Here is a 23,781-nt window from a genome sequence, read left to right as displayed (position 1 = left end):
TTCACAAGAACCCTGTCAGACCCCCTATGAGACCTATAGTCTCAAGTAGTGGGTGGTGCACGGAGGCACTATCCATATATTTAGACAAAAAGTTAAAACCAATTATAGATAAATCCGAATTTATTCTTAAAGACACTGAACAATTTCTTAATGATCTCTATGTATATATGCAACAGGGTAAAATAAGTTCTGTTTTTTTATTAGTAACATTAGATGTTGTTTCATTATTTACTGTTATTCCTAACACAGTAGGTCTAGAGTTGTTTAGTGAACTCATGACCAGAATTAATTTGTATAAACCTGATGAAGTGAGAACATTGCATGAATTGATGAATATAGTGCTTATGAATAATGTGTTTTTGTTTAAGAACCAAGTTTACTATCAAAAGAATGGTGTAGCGATGGGAAGTTCATGCTCCAACACATATGCAAATGCCGTTATGTTGGCATGGGAGACAGAATATGTGTTTAATGGACCCTATAGTGACTTGGTATTATTCTATAGGAGGTTTGTCGATGATCTTTTTATTTTGTGGGGGGGGGGAACAGCAATAGATTTGTTAGCGTTTGTTGAATATATTAATAATACAACACGATTTTTGAAATTTACCTTAAATTACTCTGAAGAGAGGATCAGTTTTTTAGATGTACTTTTCGAAAAAGGAAATTCAGGCACTATTAGCACTAAACCTTATAGGAAAGAATATCATGTTAACACTTTGTTATCAAGGGAGAGTATGCATCCCAGATATGTATTTAGAAATGTTGCTCAAAATCAATTTTTTAGAGCATCTAGATTAAGTGCTAATAAGGATGAATTTAAGAAACAACTTATTAAAACCTGCTATGAATTGGAAGAGAGAGGGTATGAGAGAAATATCATAGAAGATGGTTTTATGAATGTAAAACGATTGAGGGAGTCAAGAGCTAAACCATACTTTTCAGATAAATACCATCGGGAAATAAATGAGAGAGACAATAATCTGAAGGTTAATATATCTTATTCAAGGGATGTTGCGAGATATACCAGTATTATTAATAATCACTGGAAGATTCTTATGACTGATCCTATCATCAGTAAGGTGGTAGGTTTGAGACCACAGTTTACCTTCAAAAATAAAAAGAATCTTAAAAGAAGACTATGTAACAGTAGAGATAGTGTAACAGCAGTTAACTCTATCGGCACAAAACCATGTGGTAATTGTAAGCAATGTCAGTTTATTAATAAAGATATATGTTTTAGACATCCAGATACAGGTAAAGTTTTTGATATCAGGGTTAGTGGAACATGTGTGACTACACATGTGGTATATCTTGCTACTTGCTGTCTATGCAATAGTTTCTATATAGGCAAAACAGATCGTAGTTTAAAAGAAAGAATTAGGGAGCATATATACCACATAGGGAAGGGGTCTGAAAATAATGCGTTGTCTAAAGATGTTTCTAAAGTAGGTAAACAGCACACATTCAAGTTTATGATAGTTGCAAGAACATATGAAAACCTGAAATGTGGGGACATTAGAGATAGAACTGAAGAGATAGAGGCCAAATGAATAGTTATGTTGAGAGCTAATTTCAGCCATGGGCTTAATGACAGCATGCCCATCAAGCCCATTTTGAGAAAAAGGGGGCTACGTAGATAGATATGATACTAGGTTTGTTGTGATTATATATATTTTTTTTATATATGTATTTTTATTTAATAAGTAAGACTCACATATTTATGAGCAATTAAATGTTTTATTATATATTTTTATGTGAATAAATATATATTTTTATGTGTATATATATATATATATATATTTTTTATGTGTATATATATATATATATATATATATATATATATATATATATATATATATATATATATCTTTAATGAACTAATAAGATGGTTGATGCTAGCACTTTCATATACATTTATTTTTAATTCATTGTGTGACTGTATAACTTTAATTTTAATAGAGTGTTAGATCATGTGACTAAATTAGGTATATAAATAGGTGTAGTCAATTATGTTACTCATACACCTGAAGAAGCATTGTGTGAAAGCGCTTGTGTGACATTAAAGAAGACTTCATTTTATACAACGCCTGAAGACTGGTTTCTGCATTTATTTGGACACTGGAGCCTTACCTCAGCTTTCTTTTTTGGATATGTAAATATGCGTTTATATTTTAATCTAAAACATTTTTCAATATGAATAAGAAATATAAATGGTTAATTTTACTGTTTTACTATATTTACAGTGAAAGACTTAATATATTTCATTTCACTACACTTATGTGTATTTCTAAATGTTAAACAAAAATGTTCTGTATGAGAATGTCATTAATTTATAACTAATACAGTTGGTAAATTTAAAACTATATAAGCTAAGCATTTTTATTGTGTTTGTTCATCTTTGCTTAGTATGTGCATTGTTGCGTTAACTGAAAGTTGGATCTAAGTAATATACAAATTAGAAGTGCTAAAGAGCTGGTAATTTTTGTTTTATTTGTTCCTGTGTAACACATTCCTTTCACAGGTCATTTATGAAGCAAGTAACATAAGCTTGAGAACAAAACAATGTTTTAGTTGTGTCAGAATGCTGGCTACTTCCCAGCTTGAGCCGTTCTGAAGAAAATCCAAGACAAAGTTCATCACTGATGTCTGTGAAAACTCAAAGGAACTTTATTTTTTTCAAATATATATATATATATATATATATATATATAAGAAATCCACTCAAAGTAACACCTTTTTCTTTTCTTAGCACTGAAGAATTGAGAAAAAAGCTATAGTAATGTTTTACACTGAGCTGTTGCTATCATATAATTTGCTTACATTTTGCTGAATGTTAATAGGTTATGTTGTAGTATTACTAACTTGCACAATACATTTTAATGGAAAGAAGTGAAGTTAGATGTTTGTTACTGATAGAACAGCTTAAAAGAACTAAAATGAATGAGAAACTTTCAGAGGAAATTAGCAGCTGCTGTGTGCTTTGAGTTGACATTTTCACATGCTGTAATCAAATTCTGATGTCAGGATGTGGAGCAGTTCACAATGGCTAAAAATATACATTCAAATTAAACAAGCAGAAATCCTTTGATACATAGTCAAGATTGCTTGTAATGCTAGAATTAACAACAGTAAACATGTTATGCACAAGGAATGAAATATTTAATATGTAAGATTAATAAAGAGCAGTATCAGTAAGTTAAGAAATATATACACATAGTATAATCTTTAATAGAAAGCTGATGATTAAATAGCTCTTTGATGGGAGATTGTAGATATATAAGATGTATAGAATAAGGTAGAATATTAGTGGAAAAATAACACAGAAAAATATATTTAAATAACAAACTGCTTATAAGAAAGATGTTTATTACATATACCTGCATAAGGTGTATACATAATAAGTAATATAAAATATTTGAAAATAATCTACACTAGAAACATTGGTATGCATGGTAGGTTGTGTTTTATTAGCAATATATGCAGTTATAGTTGTAGACTTGTCTTTGTTTTTATTTATGAGTTTTAGTAGTTTAGTTTGTTGAAAGGAAGAATTCAAAAAATATGGAGTGTTAAGATGATGTTGGAGAAATGCATTAGAGTCTTACATTTATCCACCAAACTAATTTAATCATATATATATATATATATATATATATATATATATATATATATATATACACATATATATATATATATATATATATATATATATATATATATATATATCATATATCATATTATCTTTTAAAAATCTCTTTTAAATACACAGTATGGATAGTTTTAATCTATTATCTATTATATATTAATATAAATAGATTAAAACTGGCAACAAAAGGAAATCATTGAGATATTTAAAATTAAAAAGAGGCAACATTATATTCTTGTAAGAAACTCACTTGATATATAAAGATATACAATATTTAAATAACTTAGGTTAAGAAATGTTATTATCTGCTTATTTTAACAAGAAGAGGAGAGGAACCGCTATATTTTGAAAAAAATCCACTGTAATACCTAAGGTCATAGATTTCATTAATGATCCCAAAGGAATGTATACATTTGTAATAATAAAATATAATGGTTAAGTCTATACACTAGCTAATTTTTACTGGATCCCTTGAATACATGCAAGAGTGGCTAAGGATCACTTAAACTTACTGCAATATCATTGTAATCGTAGTTTAATTTTAGAAGGGTACTTTAACTGCATATCTTGCATAGAATATGCAAGTGAATAGAAGAAAACTAAATTACTGGTATCATCTAAAACACTAAACACATGGATTAGTAATAATAATTTAGGTGATTTATCAGTAAAATCAGAAGATAAGTCATTGTTCTTCACTCATTATTCTTATACACATGGGACACAAATTAGACTTACTAGAATTTATACCTCTGCAGATTTACTGATAAGGGGAATTATTTTAAAAATATTTCTTGTCCTTTATCTAATATATTAATGAATATAAGAAAAGTTCAGATTTCTAGAATCTATATATATATAGATAGATAGATAGATAGATATAGTAGATAGTATATGTGTGTGTGTATATATATATATATATATATATATATATAGATATATATGTATGGATTCACTACTGACTCCTGAAATAACACAATCGCGGAGACCTAAATACTGAGACTATAAGCTCAAAACCCCACATTACCGAAATATTAAAACCATGAAATTCAAAATCGCGAAAGTACTACATACATACAGCACACACACACAAACATACACACAGCCTCCCCCATAACCAAACAAACCACGCTACACTAAAGATAAGCAGGGGGGACTTCCACCCCCCTGCACCCCCATGTGGGGGGCTGTGCCCCCCACACCCCTCCTACTTTAATATTCTAACTCTGAGATACACACAAGGCAAACTCACACCCACACATTACAGCCCCTCACACACACACACACACACACACACACACAAAAAACAGTCACAACACACACTTACACACACTAAAGCCCCTCACAAACACACTTACACACACATACTTACCTGAACCGCAACACCAGAAGCACTAACTCAAAATCCCTTAACATCGGGATTTTGAATTTTGTGCTTCTGGTCTTTCGGTAATGTGGGGTTTCGGCTACATAGTCTCGAGCTTTTGCAATTCAAGATTTCAAAGGTTCGAGATTCAGTAGTGTTCCCATATATGTATATATATATATATATATATATATATATATATATATATATATATATATATATATACATTGCCTTCAATAGCTTTAACCTGACAAAAAACTTTTAAAGAAAACAGAAAAAAATATAATCCTTATGGTATCCTAAAAACCTGAGAATTTCTTATAGAAATCGTAGAAGATTATGGGAGTGTGGTGGTATGAGCTTCACAGATGCAGAATCTTATTCTATTGCTACAGATTTTAACTCTGTTATACTCTAGATAGACTCAAGTTATGCTAGTCTATGGAAAACCATCCAGAAGCAGATTTTACAAAATTCTTATAAGTTTATTAAATAGTATAATTAGAAATATGTAACAATACTTTCATCTGGTTAACAAAATTTACCTTAGAAGGAAATTCATTTCAGTCTTTAGACTCTCCATATATGAAATCAATTCTTAAAACGGTTAGGAAAAACTCCATTAATATCAAAATGGAAATGTTTGTGCTTTCCCATTGCACGTACCGCTAGATTTAAGGAAACTCAGAACAATGTTAAAATGAATTTACTAAAATGGAATGGATTAGTATTGTGGTCTAATTGCTTCAGAATATTTAATGAAAAAGTATAAGTTGGATGAGTCTGTTATCCAGTTATTTTATCCATCACTAAGAAATGAAATTAATTTGTAGATAATAAGAGTGAAGAGAAATAGAATGATATTCCCTCATTCTATGAATATATGAATGCTATTGCCAAAGGTAGATTGACCTATGACGGAAGCTTGTCCAAGTTATATGTTAATTATAAATAATAACAATAATAATAATTTATGCAAAATTCTGGAACTTTTTAGATAGTAGTCGACTGAGTGACACAATAGATGGTAAAAAAAAACTTTGTACCTTATATGAATTAGTCAGACTTCTTCAAGTTTATACTGGAAAGTTTTTATATGAAACTATATACATAGAATGTCTGGTACTCCCTATAAAATCTCTACAGTTATTAAAATGACATCTCCAGTTTGTTGCAGATGTAGTAAAGATGTAAAAGCCAATTGGACACATGTTTATGGACTGTGAAAAATTAAATGTATATTGGGAAGAAATAAGTATATTTTTAATAGATTATGGTTTGAAATTCTTCTTTAACTAGATTAGTAGTACAAATGAATGTCCCAATTCTTGTATCTGTAAAAGGCAAACAGTGAAAGTTATTTTGGGCTCTCTTGGCAGTTGCTAGAAAAGTTATTACAAAAAATGGAAATCAAACTCATTTTCTAAGTTCAAAAAAATTTTAAATTTAACAGCAATACTATGTAAAACTGAAAAATAAGTGATCAGAATAAGATCCATAAATCATACTAAGACTTTTAATGATTGGGAGAACCTTTAAATGTTGCTATTGAAATACCAAGGCTCTTAATGCATTAATTGCATAAGATTACCTTGATGATTTAATGTATTCATATAATCTATAACAATATCTGATGGTTAATTTCTTCCTTTCTGTGAATATATTGTAAATGTGTTAAATTAATAAAAAATCTCTTATAAAAATACTGTACCATTCTAGTACTTGAAGACCTTGACTACTGAAACAAACAGGCCTTCACGGAGACTGTCATTTTAGCTCAGAACACTAATTCACCATAACTGATATTTATTCTTATATTTACTACTTGGAAACTGCCAGCTTGTTTTATTCAGCAATCTGCAATCTCTTTCTTTACCATCATTTAATTGTGTTTAACTCTATGTATACAGCCTAAAAATATATTGGAAGAATGGAAATGAATAGAAATTACACATCACAATCCAGGGTGTAATTCCAGGAACTCCTGTACATGAAAGTAAAATTTCATATTTTTTAATAACCCTGCACCAATACCCTGATTATTTTGACACTGCTGTAGATGGGATATATAGAACTTGGAATGTGTAATATGTGTGGGTCTGGCCCAGTTTCCTTTAGAGTACTGGAGAGATAGCTGGCTTTTCATTAGTCAAATCATGCCTTACTTTGTGTTAAAATATGCAACTTTCTTTGTATTATATGTAAATTACCATTTTCTCTGAATATGTATTTATTTTTCTACTGTTAATCATTAACGACTGCTGTTAGTTTGTATATTTGAACTGTAATGGAGCTTTTCTCCCCTGGCCTCCGCTGAAAACAGGCTTCTTGCCCAGTTGGACATTCCTGGTAAACAAATGTAAAATAAAAATAAAATAAATTAGACTTTTTTTTTAAATGATGAGATTGGAAGTGGCAGAAATGATGGCCAAGGTGTTCCACGTTAGTAATGATGAGGCAGTGTTACCATTGTCTATGCAGAGGGAACCATTAGAGATGTTTTTCCAAAAGGTAGTAAGAACCTAGAAGACACATTGAATTTCTGATTCATATCTCTGTGTACGGTAAAAGCTAACATGTTTGCTAGACTATTAATAGCCAGACTGGAAGGGGTAATCCCAAAGATAGTTTATCAAGATCTGGCAGGTTTTGTGAAGGGCAGGACTTCTGTTGACCGCTTGTGTTTGATGGTACATTTAATGGATTAGATGGATACTGAGGGCATGTGAATGTAAGGGTTAATGTTATAGGAAATACAGAAAGGAAATGATACAGTTAATTGGAACTAACCTATGGAGATCATGGAGCAAGTTACAGGAAATAGGCAGTTTACTAAAGTGGTGACAAAATTATGCAATCGACCTACCACTCAAATTAATGAAAATGGACACCAGGGGAGGTAAATCTTGAAAAGTTATGAGTGAGGCATTTCCCCTGTCCATGCTATTATTTCTTCTGATTATGGAAAGATGTGACAGATGATAAGGAAAGTTCTGGATGGAATGGTACTGGCATGGGCAAAATATCATGGCATCCATATCTAAGGATATCACAGTTCCATAATACTCAGCCCTCTTTAGACCAATAATCAAGTACAGTGCACCCTTCCGCATGTACCTGACCAGGCATTTACAACAGCTGGAGCAGCCACATAGGTTCCACATTAAAGGAATACAGAGTGTAAATAATATGTCCTAGGTGGACCAATTCAAAGCCCTGTCTGTGTACTTGGTCTCCTACACTCCAGAGGGGTGAGCTATACCTAACCTTCAAGGCATTCTATGATCTAGCCCTGATGGATCTGCTATACATTCACAAAGCAAACAGCATTAGAATTATCGGATCTAAGGATTTAAACCTCGTCTGTGAGTATGTGTCTCAGAGATTACTCCTTCTTTGGAATAGACTCCTCATTCAGGTAAAACAGAGTTCTTCCCTAAGTCTATTAAAATTCAGTTTGGACCAATGGATGGGAAATCACAAATATACTCCATCTTGTCACCTACAGACCTTATGGACAGTGGCAGTTTGTAGAGGCCCTAAGGCACAGGCATATATTAAAGCCATTCTAGCCCATGAGCATTGAAAAACTGGGAAATTGAGATATGAATGGCTAAGCTTAAAAAGACTCCAGGGCCATTAACCTAATAACCTCCTATGATCATATACATTTCTTTAATAAGGATGATTAGTGGATATAGGCAAAATGCTTCACGGAATTCTGGATATTCTATGCCAGTTTAGGAAGGAGTCACACACACAAAAAAATTCTATTAGTGGTCATAGAGAATGGTTTGCAGACCATCAGAGGAATTCATTTGTCTGTGTTCTAAGGAGTGAAGAAATATCTAGGGCAAAATTGTATCTACCAGTACAGAAAGTGAAAAGGAAGAAATGGAATGAGGTAAGGGGAAAAGTACAGGAAATGATATGCATATGGTCTAGTATAGCATGCTGACATTAGGTGCTAGAGTAACAGTAGTAAGAATAATGGTACTGTCAAATCTTATACCTTGCCAGGCATTTGGGAGTATCCCCTAGAACTAAAGCTGTGGGCAAGTTACAATGTCCCTGCAATCATTTTATATCAAGAATGAAAAAGTGTAGGACTGGGAAAAGGGACTTTATAGACAAAAGACAATAGGGAGATGGTGGATGCTGGATTTGTGAATCAAAGGTGCATGGGATATGAGAAGGAGATGGCTTGGGGTCATAGCTATCAGCTTATTTGCTCAAGAATCCATGGCAGTGCCAAGATAATGGGGATTGAATAGGGGCAATTTCTAAATATTACAATAATTATCTCAAAAAGTTAATAGAACAACAGGTTTTGCACTGGCATGCATTTTTAGACCAATAAGAAGTATGAAACTCTAATGTGCATGGCAGCATTGACCACCTATGATCCTCAGGGATTTAGCAGAAATTGTAACATTTTATGAAGGACAGGAAAAATATAATAGGCAAAATCAAGGATAATTGAGAGGTATGCCTGAAGGAGGTAGAGTGTGAGTTGAAGAATGACCAAGGCAATAGGTACATGGTGGAAAAGTGGTTAGGTGCGAGGGAAAAGGGTCTGAATGAGAAGACATGAAACAGAGTGGTGGTTGTAAAGAGTGTGGAGACTAGAAGGAGCTTTAGAGGTACCTTAGGTAATTGGGAGGCAGAAAGGTTAAAATATATAGGGAACTTAATGGAAGTGGCAAACAAGAGAAGGTCGGTTAATTTCTCAAGGAAATGACAATGTAGTCTGAACTATAAAGAATGGCTGGCATTTTAGGCAGTGTTTACAGGCTGGAGCTTATATCTTAAAAATGGGAAATGTCTATAACCAAAGGTAATATAGCAGCATTATGGTTTAAAATGAATGATATGATGGAGCAAAGGGAGAACTAGAAGAATTCACAGTGTGCTAGGAAACCGAAAATGATGAAATGTTTTATGAGGTTAAGTATAATTGGAAAATGGGAGGAGGAGGAGATCAACTGAAGGGTAAATAATATATGAAAAGAAAGTTGTGATGTTGCTAAAGGGTTATGGTCGATAGGGTCATTTTTATACATGAGCTTACTTGATAGGTGGAACAGAACCCTTCAGAGAGTAAGAGATGAAGGTATGGTGCCAGCAGCATAAATGTTAGAGGTGTGAAGAGATTGAAGTGGATTATAACTCATGTGGTGAAATTATCACTGTGTAATGAATTGAGAAAGACATTAGGCAAGTATCTAGACAGTATATAGACGGCCCTTCAATCTGATTGGACATTTGGAGGCTGTTGGAAAGAGGCTGGGAGAAGCCCATCTTTAAGAGTGGTGCTGCAGCAGGGTACTGAATTTATTAACACAAAAACTGGTCATAACTGGAGATGACAGACAAATGTAGTAATAGGTGGTAAGATGGTGAGAATGTGGATAAGGAAGGTGTTCAGTAATGGTAAGGTGGTAAGGGGCCCAATGACCTGGGCAGCTACAGATGAAAAGGGGGGGGTGGACAGATACAGACTTAAGGCCACATGTGGGGTTAAGGGAATATATTGGGGACAGAGTAGTTATTACTGAATAAGCAGAAGGTTTGTAGGTTTTAAGAAAAGGGTCCATTGGTAGGTCCATAGAAATTTCTGTTTTCATTGTGGGAAAGCTATAGACAGTAGACAGGAAGTACAAAAAAGATAGGACAGGCTGGATGATCCGCTAAAATCAATTTCTACATGCAAATATGTTGTTTGAATGTTTCTATAATTGGGGTAGGGAAAGTTTAAAACATGATCCTATCATGGAGATATTGCATCAGTTAATGTTTTCCCTTTTCTGTGAACCTCTAGAGGAATGATCAAAATTCTAACAATATGGACTACGAAAAGGTCATAGATGGTTGACAGCATATTGCTTAATGTGTTAAAAAGATTACAGTTCTAACAATGGGGACACAGAAGGATAAATTCCTGACTACAGTCTAGATGACAAAGCAAAAAAACAAAAAGTGGTAATCACCCATATAGAGTTCCAAACAAATGAGTCCAAGAATAAAAAGTGAAAGGAACTCACAAAGTGATGTAAAAATAAATTTAATAGCAAAGCTTTTGAGATAAAACTCGTCTTCAGTGCTTAAAATCATACTAAAACACATTTTCATATATACACCACATGAACAAATTCAAACCAATAGAATCACAGCAACAATAAAATAATTAAAATTAACAACTGAGTGTTTCATGGAAAAAGAGACCTTGTCTTAAGGACAGGTTTTAAACTTACAGTATCATGCAAGTCAGAGGCCACATCTGCTTGAAAGTAATTTATTCAACTATAGTCAACATTTTCAGTATTCAGCACAATATTCCCTTTTCTAATACTTCTTTCAATGGTATTCATAATGCTAAATGTAAAACTATGCATTTTAACTGAGCTTAATATGTTTAGCTAAGGCTTTACTCTCCACCTCCCTACTTAAGTCAGGTAAGGTTCTCAACAACTTATAAGACAAAATTGGTCTATACTATGTACATCTGATGTGGTTAAAGAAATCTGAAATAACAACTTTGTTATAAAGACCTACAAATGTGCTTTAAGAATGCTGTACTAAAAACTAAAAATAATGTGTCTTGCAATGATTGCCAGTTTTGTTTCTATATAAATAAGCACAATGTTTTTTGTACATCCCAATACAAGTAAGACATTTTATTTTCACATGTTTGCCACTTGTAAAACCAAGAATGTAGTTTACCTAGCCATCTGTGACAAATGTATTTAATTTTATGCTGGAAAAATCATCAGGATGTTAAAAGAAAAGATAGCTCAACACCTATCTGACATACGTAAGGAGGTGGAGAGTAAAACCTTAGCTAAACATATCAGATAAAATGCAGAGTTTTACATTTAGGGTTATAAAAACCATTGAAAGAAGTATTTGAGGAGGGGATGTTGTGTTGAATACTGAGAATGTTGAATATAGATGGATTGATTACTTTCAAGCAGATGTGCTCCTGGGCTGAATGATACTGTAGCTGTTTTTAACAGAAGGTCTCTTTTTCGATGAAACAAGCACTCAGTTGTTTATTTTAATTATTTTTCTGTTGCTACACTTCTATTGGTTTGAATTTGTTCATGTGGTGTATTTATGAAAATGTGTTTTAGTATGATTTTAAACACTGAAAAAGTTTTATCTCAAAAGCTTTGCTATCAAATTTATATTTACATCACTTTCTGAGTTCCTTACAGTCTAGATGACTTGATAAGGACTAGCTGCTCATGCACCTGATGGAGGTGGCAGGGGAGGAAGCATAACTCCCAACTGACCATATTTTTCCAGAATGTCTTACCATAACAGTAGATATTGTAATAGATCACTATTACAGTAGTCTCCTGTCAGTTCTGCCCCATTTTCTATATATTTTTATTGTTGACAGAGTATGGTTCGGTTCAACTTTTTTTGTACATAGTTATAATTTCCTGTTTCCCAGCACTGCTCTTCTGGGCTCTTGCCTCCCTCTTGGGGAAAAATGGTCTGAAGCCTTTTTGTGCTCCAACTGTCTCTTATGGAGCTCAGCTCAAGATCCTGACAGTTGTAATATATGGAAGATAGCCAAAGCTCTGCGAAGCTGGATAGTCGCAGGAAGTAGAACTCATATACTGTAGCCTAGGCTACTGCAAGAGTGATCTATTAGAACATTGCCAGTTATGGTAACTTGCTCTTATACAATTTTACTTTCCTGTAGTTTTGAATTTACTATGGAATGTGGGGGGTGGTATGTTTAGGTGATTGTACAGTGGCTTGGCCAAAAGCATGTCACATGAGTATATGGAAAGGTAAATGGAGTTTTACTGGAAAGGTGAGAATGTACTGGAGATCGAACGGGGAGGTGAGGGAGTCCATATTTTTTTAAGTATATGATGAGAAAGTTTCCACGGCTTAAAGGCTAAGGGAGATGGAAAATAGTGGTCACAAATGGGGTGGCCTGGGAAGAAAGGTGGGAGAAGTGGAGTATAGCCTTGCTTTGCATGCTTGAGTATGATAGAGGTAAAGAAAGTTGGTAAGAGGGCTGGGTTCACATCTTCTGATAAGTGCAAGATTAGTAGACTTAACATTTTCTGGGCAGCCTGATGAGTGTGAAGCTAAGAGGTGGTTATATGTTAAAGATTTAGAAGCAGGTGGGGTCTTGCTGAATTTATGGGTGGCTCAGGCTCTGTGGAATTTGAATGTGGCTGTCTGGTTTAGTTTTCAAGCTATTCAGGTTTGCTAGGTATTGTATCACTGAGAAAAGAAGTCGGTCTCTCTTACAATGGAAAAGGGCAGTTTATCATAATAAGGCTGTTTGGCTATAAGCAGTGACAGAAAAAAGAAGGGTTGGTGCATATAATCATCTGGTACCACAGGAGGAAAAGGAGAGCTTTAAGAAGCTGTGACAGGTAGATTTGGGGGGATATTGCATGAGAAAGCAATGCAATGTGGGTAAAAAGCCAGAATGTTGTTAAAAGGATAAAAATTGGGATACATTTACAGTGTTTGGATGAGATCATTTCACAGGTAGTACAGGACTGTTAGAAAGATCCAGGAAAAGGGATGGTAGGACAAAGTAGCATTCTAGAGGTGTGGAACAATGAAATCAGACATTAAGCACATGCGGTGGGATTATATGTAGGCATCAGGGTTGTGGGATGTTCTGAGAGAACAATAGACCTCAGTCTATGAGGAGGAGGAGGTGCAAAGGTTTGTTTAGTATGTCTTTTTTATGGGACTAGTTAGGGTGGGACAGGGGAGAAAGAGTGAAGATGCTGTTTGTAGCAGACTTGATGTAGAAGAGATTGCACAGAGTTGTTGACAATACAGTTTGCTGCAACTGCAGATGACAGGCATAAGTGACTGGGTACAAGAGATAAGTCACAGAATGAGTTGGGAAAATGTTATTTATTTATTTATTTGTATAAAAGTGGTAGAAAGTTTTGTATGGAGGTTAAGTCAGTGGATGGATATAAATGACTCACTGTTGAGAAATTGGGCTAAACTGATAAAGCAAAGAGATGGAGTTTTTCCCCCTGCTCACTATAGAACCTTTCCCACTGGCTTTTCTTCATCCACCCATCATTCCATCCTTCTGTCCATCTACCCACAGCCCCTTTTTCCCATTTTTGCACATGGAGTGGAGGCATCACTTCAACAGTGACAATTATCTAGAGCCAAAGTTGACACCACTGAGTGGCTGTCCCTTCAAGGGTTGTTCTTTCATACCATACACAGACATCCACACACATATGGCCAATTTACAGTATCCAGTCCATCTACTGCTGGTCTTTGGATTATGGGAGGAAACTGGACTACCCAGAGAAAACCCATGCAAACACAGTGAGGACATGTAGACTCCATACAGAAGGTACCACAACTGGGAATTGAACGGGATAACCTCCTGCTGTGCAATGACAATAATATCCACTGCACCAATATGCCTTCTAGTGTCTCCTGTACTTTTGCCTAAACTGGCATTTTTTTCCAGTAGAATGGGTGTCTACCATCCATAGGCAAGGTCAGAGCCCTACAGCCCCTTCAATTTTACCTGGGTATCCCCATAAACTTTCTGTTCCACGTCAAGAGTCAGGCAGTAAGGAGTAGGCAAGCTTTCTGATTCTAGAGGCATCCAGTCCTTTCCTGTTTGGAGTACCCCTTCCCCCAAGTGGCTCCTCCGAGCCTGCAATGCGTATTATCTAAGGGAAAGAATGCCTCTGCATGGTAGTTTTCCTTTGGCTACATAGTGCAATTGCATTAAGGTCACATCTGATTTTCAGGCTCAGAACTCCACTGGGTGAATACCTAGTTGTCCCTCTAGATGCTACCTGTGTGGCAAGCCACAGCTGCTTTACTCCCTCCACCACCTTGCCCCTGAGAATGAGTGTGCAAGCAAAATTAATTTACTTCCAAACTTCTCAATCAGCTCATACAGGCAACTGAGCTGCTAGTGAATCCCATGTCATCTTTGCCATTGTTACGGCTTTACTCATCTTAATCATGAAGTTGGCAATGTGATGGAGATTTTTCAGTATTAGGAGGCAAGTAAGGAGCATGTGATGTGAGATTTTGCTAACTGATTGACGAAGACATACAAAAGGCTGGAGATGCTATGTTAAATTTCCAGATGCATTGTATGTGTTGCTAGGTTATCATGCTAATTTATTTATTTTATTTTATTTTCATATTTGGTAACTGGATAAGTACACTGGTGAACCTTTTTTAATCATAACCTGGTCAAGGAAGGCAAAAAAGCATAACAGTAGACACAGCACATTGAACAGGCAAACAAAGGTAATACAATGGTATATGCAAAAAGCATGACAACATATCATGTGACAGTTATGAAAACTACCAAGTAACAAGAAACAACTTACACTAAGATCCATTAATCATTTGAATGCTAAATTATGTGAAGTTCAATATATACAGAAATTAATTCTAAACCAAAGTAGAAAAAGAAAGAAAAATGTAAGGGACAGAGGAAGGCTGGTAGTAATAAAATGTAAGCAAGATGGTTGTAGTAGCAGCAGCAGCAACAGCAGTACTAGTAGATCTGACCATAAAGTGGTCACATCCAAAGTCACCACTTCCCCTGACCCCCCTCTAGCTAGGGTCAAACAAAAAATCTTCTCCAGAGGTGATTACAACCTCCTGAGGGATGGTATAAACAGCTTCACAACCATCTCCCCCTCTGTAGAAACTGGGACCAATGTCCAAAATTACACCAAACAACTATATGAGCATTTATATAGATGCATGGAATCAGAAATGCCCCACAGGACTAAACCATGAACTGCAAGGAAGAGTAAACCTGTCTGGTGGACATCTGCAATAAAAAACTATATAACAAAAAGGAAAAAAAAGTTGCTGTCCAGGATCAAGAAGGAGCAGGTGCCCAATTGGAAGCAATCTCTCCTTAGCCTGAACAAGAAAATAAGAGCACTAGTGAAATCCTCCAAAGTAAACAAAGTCCAAATTGGCTACATCTACTGGAGACAATCATAAGGCCTTCTTCTCATATGTCTGCAGTCTCAAAGGAAGCACCCAAATCTGCTCAGAATTGGTTGTCAAGGATACCACATACACAAATGGCATTGATATAGACAACTTGCTGGCTGACAGATTCAGCAAAAAATTTCACCCCTCTGTCCCCCCATCAGTAAATCGGGGCATCCTCAGTACCTGCCCTCTTCCCCTTACATGTAGGGAACAGGTCATCACTGCTCTCTCAAGGCAAAAAATACAGCCTCCATGGGACCTGATAATATCCCAGGCTGCATCCTACATGAACTCAGGCAGGAACTTGCAGCACCATTAGGCCCCTTATTCAACCAAAGCCTGAGTACCAGCTTCATCCCAGCTGAGTGGAAGACAGCCACTGTCATCCCTTTGCACAAAGGTGGAGCATCCACCGATCCATGAAATTATAGACCCATCAGCCTAACTAGCCTGATCTGCAAGGCCATGGAACAGATTATCATGGACCTCATTAACAAGGACATTGACAACCTCCAAATATTTGATCTCACACAGTTTGGCTTCATCAAGGAGAGGTCAATGCTGTTGAATTTGGTCAACTTCTTTGAGACAGTCACCAAAGCCATGGATGAGGGGAAGATGGTGCACACTGCCTACCTTGACCTGACCAAAGTCTTTGACACTATTCCCAACTGGGGCATAATACATAAACTCTTTCAAATAGGCATCACTCCATATGTTACCAGATGCATAGCAAATTGGCTCACTGATAGAACCCACCGAGTCAAAATAGGGGAAGCCACCTCAAGCAGTAGACCCGTAACAAGTGGCATACCCCAGGGATTGGTCTTGCTGACTCTGTTATTTGTGATATACCTTTCTGAGGTGCAAGCCAAAACCAGTGGGCTATGGCTGACCAGGTTTGTAGATGACTGCAAGCTGAGTGCTGTCATCAATTCTCCTAGTGATGTGGACATCCTCCAAGAAGGTCTCACCCAATCAAATGAGTGGTGCCAGAAACATGGCCTCAAGTTAAATACCAAAAAATGCATCATCATCCACTTTGGGGAGTGTGACATCCCCACAAATTATCACATTAATAACAATGTCCTAAGCACAAAATCAGTTGTGAGGGATTTGAGCACTCAGATTGATAGCAATCTGACTTTCAACCACCATGCTGCTTCTGTTGCAAGGAAAGCTTTCCACATGGCTCACCTCATAAGTAAGGGTATCTCATCCAGGATTTAAAAGGTCATAACATCCCTGTATTCTTCCCTTATAAGGTCCGTTATTAAGTACAACGCCCCTTTCGACATGTACCTCGCAAAGCACATGCAGCAGCTGGGGAGACCACAGAGGTTCCTCACCAGGAGAATCCAGGGCCTCAAACATCTACCATACACAGATAGGCTAAAAGCCCTGTCCCTCTACTCAGTTTCATACAGACTCTGAGAGGTGACCTCTGTCTGGCATATAAAGCAATCTCAGAACCACCTTGATGGGACTGATGCATATCCACAAGTTAAGCTCCACTTGAGTCCCCCACACACACGACCTCAACCTGGTCTGTAACATCAAATGGACTTGTTGGTGGGATAGATTTGTGTCCCAGAGACTCCCCCATCTGTGGAATAGACTCCCTCTCCACGTCAAGCAGAGTACGTCATTATCCCTTTTTAAGCACAACCTGGATAACTGGATGGGAAATAGAAAATACATCCCTGGGATTCCACCTGTGACCTGGATTGGGACATCAGGTGCTGACTTGTCTAAAGATGGGCTAAACTCTTGGCCAATAACCTAGTAACATACTATGATCCTATGATCCTATAATAGCAACAGTAGTAGTAATAGAAATAATAGTAGTAGTAGTAGTAATAATAGTATTAGTAGTATTAACAGCAGTAGCAGTAGCAACAATAACTGTAGTAGTAGTAGCAACAACAACAGCAGTAGCAGCAATAGTAGCAGCAGCAACAGCAGTAGTAGCAGTAATAATTGCAGCAGTAGCAGTAGTATTAGCTGTAGTAGTAGTAGTTGTAGTAGCAGCAGCAACAGTAATAGTAGTAATAATGGTAGCAGTAGTATTAGCTGTAGTAGTAGTAATAGTAGCAAAAGCAGTGGCAGCAGTAGTAGTAGCAACAGAAGTAACAGCAGCAGCAGTAGTAGCAGTAGTAGCAACAGAAACAACATCAGTAGCGGTAATTGCGGTAACAGTAGCAGTAGTAGTAATAATGGTAGCAGTAGTAATAGCAGTATCTGTAGCATAGCTCTCAACTCTCTAGATATTTGCAGAATGTCTTGATTTTTGCCTCATATTTTTGATCTGTTCCTCATAAAGTTTTGTTTTTCTGGCCAGTCTTTGGCAAATCATAGAGAATTAAAGTCAGGAAGTACTGACAGGCAACTGAGTTTCAGACTTCATACCCTTCAGAAAATTCATGCTAACGTAAAACCTGTAATTCTATCAACTCTCTACATTTGTAAGAGCAATACTTAAAAAGTATACCTATTTTTGGGCCTTTGTCCCACTTTTATTTATGGCTTTGTCCAGATGTCTTGTTCTAAGAGGTTGAGAGGTATGATCTGTAGTAGTAGCAGGGAAGCAATAGTAAAGGGGGTAGAAGACAGGGTAACAGACACACTAAAGAGAGGCTAAAAGTGGAAAATAGCATAAAGTAGGTTTACGAGGGAGAAAAATAATGTTTCTGCATATCTCCTCTAAAACTACTTGATAAAATGTTGTGGTGCCTACAACTTTCTACCCATTCCCCAGCTGTATATTATATTATAATGGAAAAGCAAATAAAAGTAGGTGTTGGAAATGTTAGCGTTTTCTAACAGCCAGTCTGGTAGGTCTCTACTTTAATTGTGTTAACTACTGTTAATTACTGTCACTTTGGATGAAACATGTCAACTCAATCCTGTTTTTTTTTTTTTTTTTTTTTTTTTTTGCTCACTGCTGTCTGCTTGTTCTGATTAAAGACAGTTGACCTCTTTGGACATTAAATACATTTTTGTTATAAATGTGATATCACATGGTTTGTCTATCTTTGCTATCAGTGTCTTTGTTGTGTTTAAGTTTTTGATTTAACCAACATTGAAAACTACATCAGTTTGGTTTGTTTAGTATGCATTTTAATACTGTTTACAACTTTTTACAAAAGTTAACATTCAAGATGCCATGGGAGGAGGAATCAGTGATTGACAGTGCTGTGACAAAAGGAATGTGTCCAAGTGTTTTATTTATTTATTCATTTATTTTACTGTTGTTTTTTCTGTCATTGATACATTTGCTCAGGGTCTACTATTAGTCCCAGTGTCCAATAACAACCCATGACTCTTGCATGTCATGATGTTTACTATTCTCTTGTATGCACTGAAGAGCACGCCGGAATTGCTGCAGACTGAAGGGGTAGACCACTGATCTTCAGTTACTCAAATACTATGGACTTTTCAAAAGGCATTTATTTAATAATGAATGTATTTTCATCACAAGTAGTCCACAAAAAGAATCCATGTGGAAATATTATCAGTGATAAAGTACATAGAAATACAACATTAATTCTTTGCAAACCTTTAAAAAATCTGACATTATGGTCTCTGTGGGTTGAGCCTTCAAACGTTGAAAGGACTTTCAAGTTCAGTCAGACATTCATTAAATCCTATTCAAACACTGTTGCCACAGAAAAAGTCCCATCTGCTGTTTCTGCAGTCTAATTTTCTTTAAAAAAAAAGGATGTAGCCCATGCTCACACACACACACACACACACACACACACACACACACACACACACACACACACACACACACTGAAAGGTTTCATCTGCAATGTGACTTCCCCGTTACAAACATACATATTTCTTTCAAATATGAACAAATGTTGACCTGGTTCCATCTTCACCACCCACTATAACTAACCATTTTTATTTCCCTTACTCCCCAAATGCAAACACACACACTCCATTCATACAGTGTCATTCAGAGGTTGTCATCTGGCAGACTTACTTTCTTTCAACACCTGATTCTAGCTGGTATGTTTCTCTGTTTCACACACACACACACACACACACACACACACACACACACACACACACACACACACACACACACACACACACACACACACCATTCCTACAGTGTCATTCAGAGGTTGTCATCCTAGTTGGTATGTTTCTCTGTTTTTCTGCACCACTCCTAGTCTGTCTCTCACACACACACACACACACACACACACACACACACACACACACGCACGTGCGCTCGCAAGTAGTGTATCTGTTTTGTGAAGACTGGTGAAATTGCTTTTGAATTTAAATCGTCTATCCTCTGTTACCAGATATTAAGCATATAATACACCTATCCTGCACACATTTTCATTTACCTATGTCCCTGTATTTTAAAACTATTTTAGCAGGAGAGCACAGTATAGCACTTTTTAAAATAAATGATCCTTATGCTTAAGGGTAATAGGTTGTTCAGACGTTCATGAGTAGTTACTAGGCTAGCCCAAGATCCATTTTAAGCCTAGACAAGTGGCTCATCCCAAACATAACTAAATATTGCTAAGATGTGTCAATACCCCAAGGAATTTTACAGCTATGATATAGGCTTGTATACATCAAGGGTTCAGAGGCTACCCATGTCCATTAAGGACATAGGTATTTTGTGATTTCTCATCCACTGGCCCAGGTTACACTTGACTAGGCTTAAAGATGAGCTCCACTTCATATGAATGGGAAGCCTGTTCTACAAGAGTAATCTTTGAGAAACATGTCTCTTCATAGAACAGGTATTTATGAGGCCTTTTGTTTTGTGGATGTGCAACAAATTCATCAGAGTGGGATTAGAAGATCCTTCATAGGCTATGCATAGATCACTGCGCATCTATCTGTAGGAGACCAGTCTGGCTGTTGGCCAGGTCAAGGTAGGCAGTGTGCACTGTTTGCCTTTGTCCGTAGCTTTAGTGACCAGGTTACATAGGCATGACCTGCCTTTGGCAGAAATGAACTGGGTGGGATCCAGTTTTCTTCAGGTTTCCTACGTCATTGTTTATCAGATCCATGATAATTCTGGCCATGGCCCTGCATATGAGACTACTCAGACTGTGGAAGGCCCTTCTTTTTGTAGAAGGCTAATTGTTGCAATCATCCATTCATTTGGCATGAAGTCTGTCTAGGGGTTATGGTTAAATAGAGATTCTAGAAAGCCTGACAGGTCATGTTTCATGCTATTCAGGGGGCAGATGAGGAACTGAAAGCACAACTGTAAGTTATCAAAACTTTTTCAGATGAGATAAGAATGTCATTTGGTCTTGATAAATGTGCAAAAGCAACCTTTAAAGCAGGAAAGCTGCAGCACCAAGAAAACTTCAGTTTGGGACACAAATGTGATATAAAAGAACTTGATCAAAAGGGAGTGTATAAATATTTGGCAACTGATGAAGGATCAACAATAAAACATGAACAAATGTGAATAAAACTTAGTAAATAATATTTTAGAATACTTAAGTTAATACTGAAAACAGCCCTGACATCTAGGAACAAAGTCTGAGCTATAAACCAGTTTACTCTTCCTGTCCTAGCTTACAGTTTTGGAGTGACTGACTGGCCACAGAAGGTGCTGGATAGGTTGGACAGGAAAACAAGAAGGATGCTTCATGCTCATCACATGATTTATAAAAATCAGGGTATTCCAAGACTATATATTCCCTGTTCTGAAGGAGGTGTGGGCCTCCACAAAATGATTATATGCATGGATCTGCAATCGTGGGACCGCATACATATCTACTGACCTCACAAGACCTAAACTTAGTGAAAGTTTTGAAACATGAGGAGAATAAGTCTAAGATTACTTACCTGCTTAGTTTAGCAGAAGCATATCAGTGTCAAGCAGGAATGGAATTCAATCCAGAAGCAGATAAAAATCAGGCAGCAAATGAATCTGCCAAAAAAACAAAAGAAAGATTATAAGGTGAAGGATCAAATGAGAAGGTGAGAAATGTGGAAAATGCATAAATAGAGTTGCAAGTATAGAAGTCTCTTGGAACAACCTCATGTTGATCACGATCAAACGCAGGAATGGTTAAGGAGAGGTGAATTCAAATCAAAAGATGAAAGGTTAATATTGGCAGCTCAAGATAGTGGACTATGTATACATTTTTTACAAAGTCCATTGAACATGTGGGAGAAACAGGCAAATGTAGGTTTTGTAAAACAGAATTGGCAACAGTTGCACATCTTGTTGATGGTTGTAATATACTAATGGGAGAAGGACTGTATAGTGAAAGGCATAATAATAATGTGGCAAGACTGTTGCATTCGAGATTGTGCAAACATTACAATACTGAAGTAGCTAAAAAACATTGGAAATATGAACCACAAAGCATCATAGAAAATGATGTTTATATCACATGGAATCATCCATTACCAACAGCTCAAAAATAGATGTGAAAAAAAAAACAGGTATAGTAGTATATGAAAAGAAGACAAAAGTAGCATTGACTATTGAAATTGCTACACCTAGTGACTACAGTGTCTTATGTACGGAGAGACACAAAGGCATAAAATATCAAGAGTTGCAGCCAGAAGTTAGGACAATGTGAAAGAAAGATACCCAGATAGTTCCAGTAGTAGTAGGAGCAATAGAGTCTTATAAAAAAGAATATATAATCATACTTAGATATGTTACCGATACATTTAACTCCATATGAATTGTAGAAAGAGTCATTACTGAGCACATTGCGAGTGCTGCGCAGAGCACTTCTGGTTAACATCAACGATTGAAACAATACTAATTTCATGAACTTTAATCATACTTTGACTTAGGAATGTGGTCCATGCCTGTCATAGTATTAGAAACCCAAGAGACTTAAAGAAATTAAAAAACAGGCATCCTGGAATATTATCAAGTCTGAATGAAGCTGTGTTCCTGGACTTGGAGAACACAGTGATGACCTGCTCCCTAGTGATAGTTGGTGGAGAAATGGTGAGGGTATATTTCCTTTAGGGTGACTGGGGGTGATAGATGGGTAAAACTGAGGCTTAATTTATTGTCCAACCAATTCTCTATATTCTATGGATACAGATAAGTGGTTCCATTCACTAGTAGTTCTGCACATTGTTGGGTGTTGACTTTAAAGTTGTGGGCATAACTGAAGAAAACCTGTGCTTGGGAGGCTATTTTACCTCAAATCTGGCTTTTGTGACTTGATTAGTCCTCTTAATTGCTTGCTCAGGTTGATGAGGGAGTTGTTGCCTTGCTGGGAAACACCCTTCCTGTTTTTGGGCATGGTCTTCTTTCTTTTGTTATATAACCTATTTATACTGGAATTACACCAGGGTGGCTTGTTCTTGGAGGTTGTCCTATGTGTACTTCTGAAAGGCACATCTGTTTCTGTGCAGCTGTTTACATTATTGTACAAGGTTTTTGTGAGCAGTTCTCACAATCCAGGTTGGATTTTAGAAGCATTCTAGTAGCAGAAACGTGGTCCTCTGTTCAAACATTTACAAGGCACTGCAAGCTTGATTCGTTATCCAGGTCTAAATCAAACTTTGCTAGGACCATTTTCCAGGGAATCCTAGACCCTTCCTATTCATCTCCCAAATGTAGTAAGCTAGGGTAATCTACCCATGCAGTTAAGGCTAATGCAGATGTGATCAATATAATGAACATAGAGCAGCTGTGTAAATCAACTTACCATAACAGTAGATGTTTAAATTATCACTGCTGCAGTAAGCCACTCCCTTCCTCCATCCATCTTGTTTTGGTGTGTGTTGTTTATGC

The sequence above is a fragment of the Protopterus annectens genome, chromosome 2.part1 (genome assembly GCF_019279795.1).
Source record: "Protopterus annectens isolate FY-2018-M chromosome 2.part1, PAN1.0, whole genome shotgun sequence".
In the NCBI taxonomy this organism is placed as follows: Eukaryota; Metazoa; Chordata; order Ceratodontiformes; family Protopteridae; genus Protopterus; species Protopterus annectens.
The sequence above is the reverse complement of the archived record's forward strand: the minus strand, read 5'-3'. Positions refer to the sequence as shown.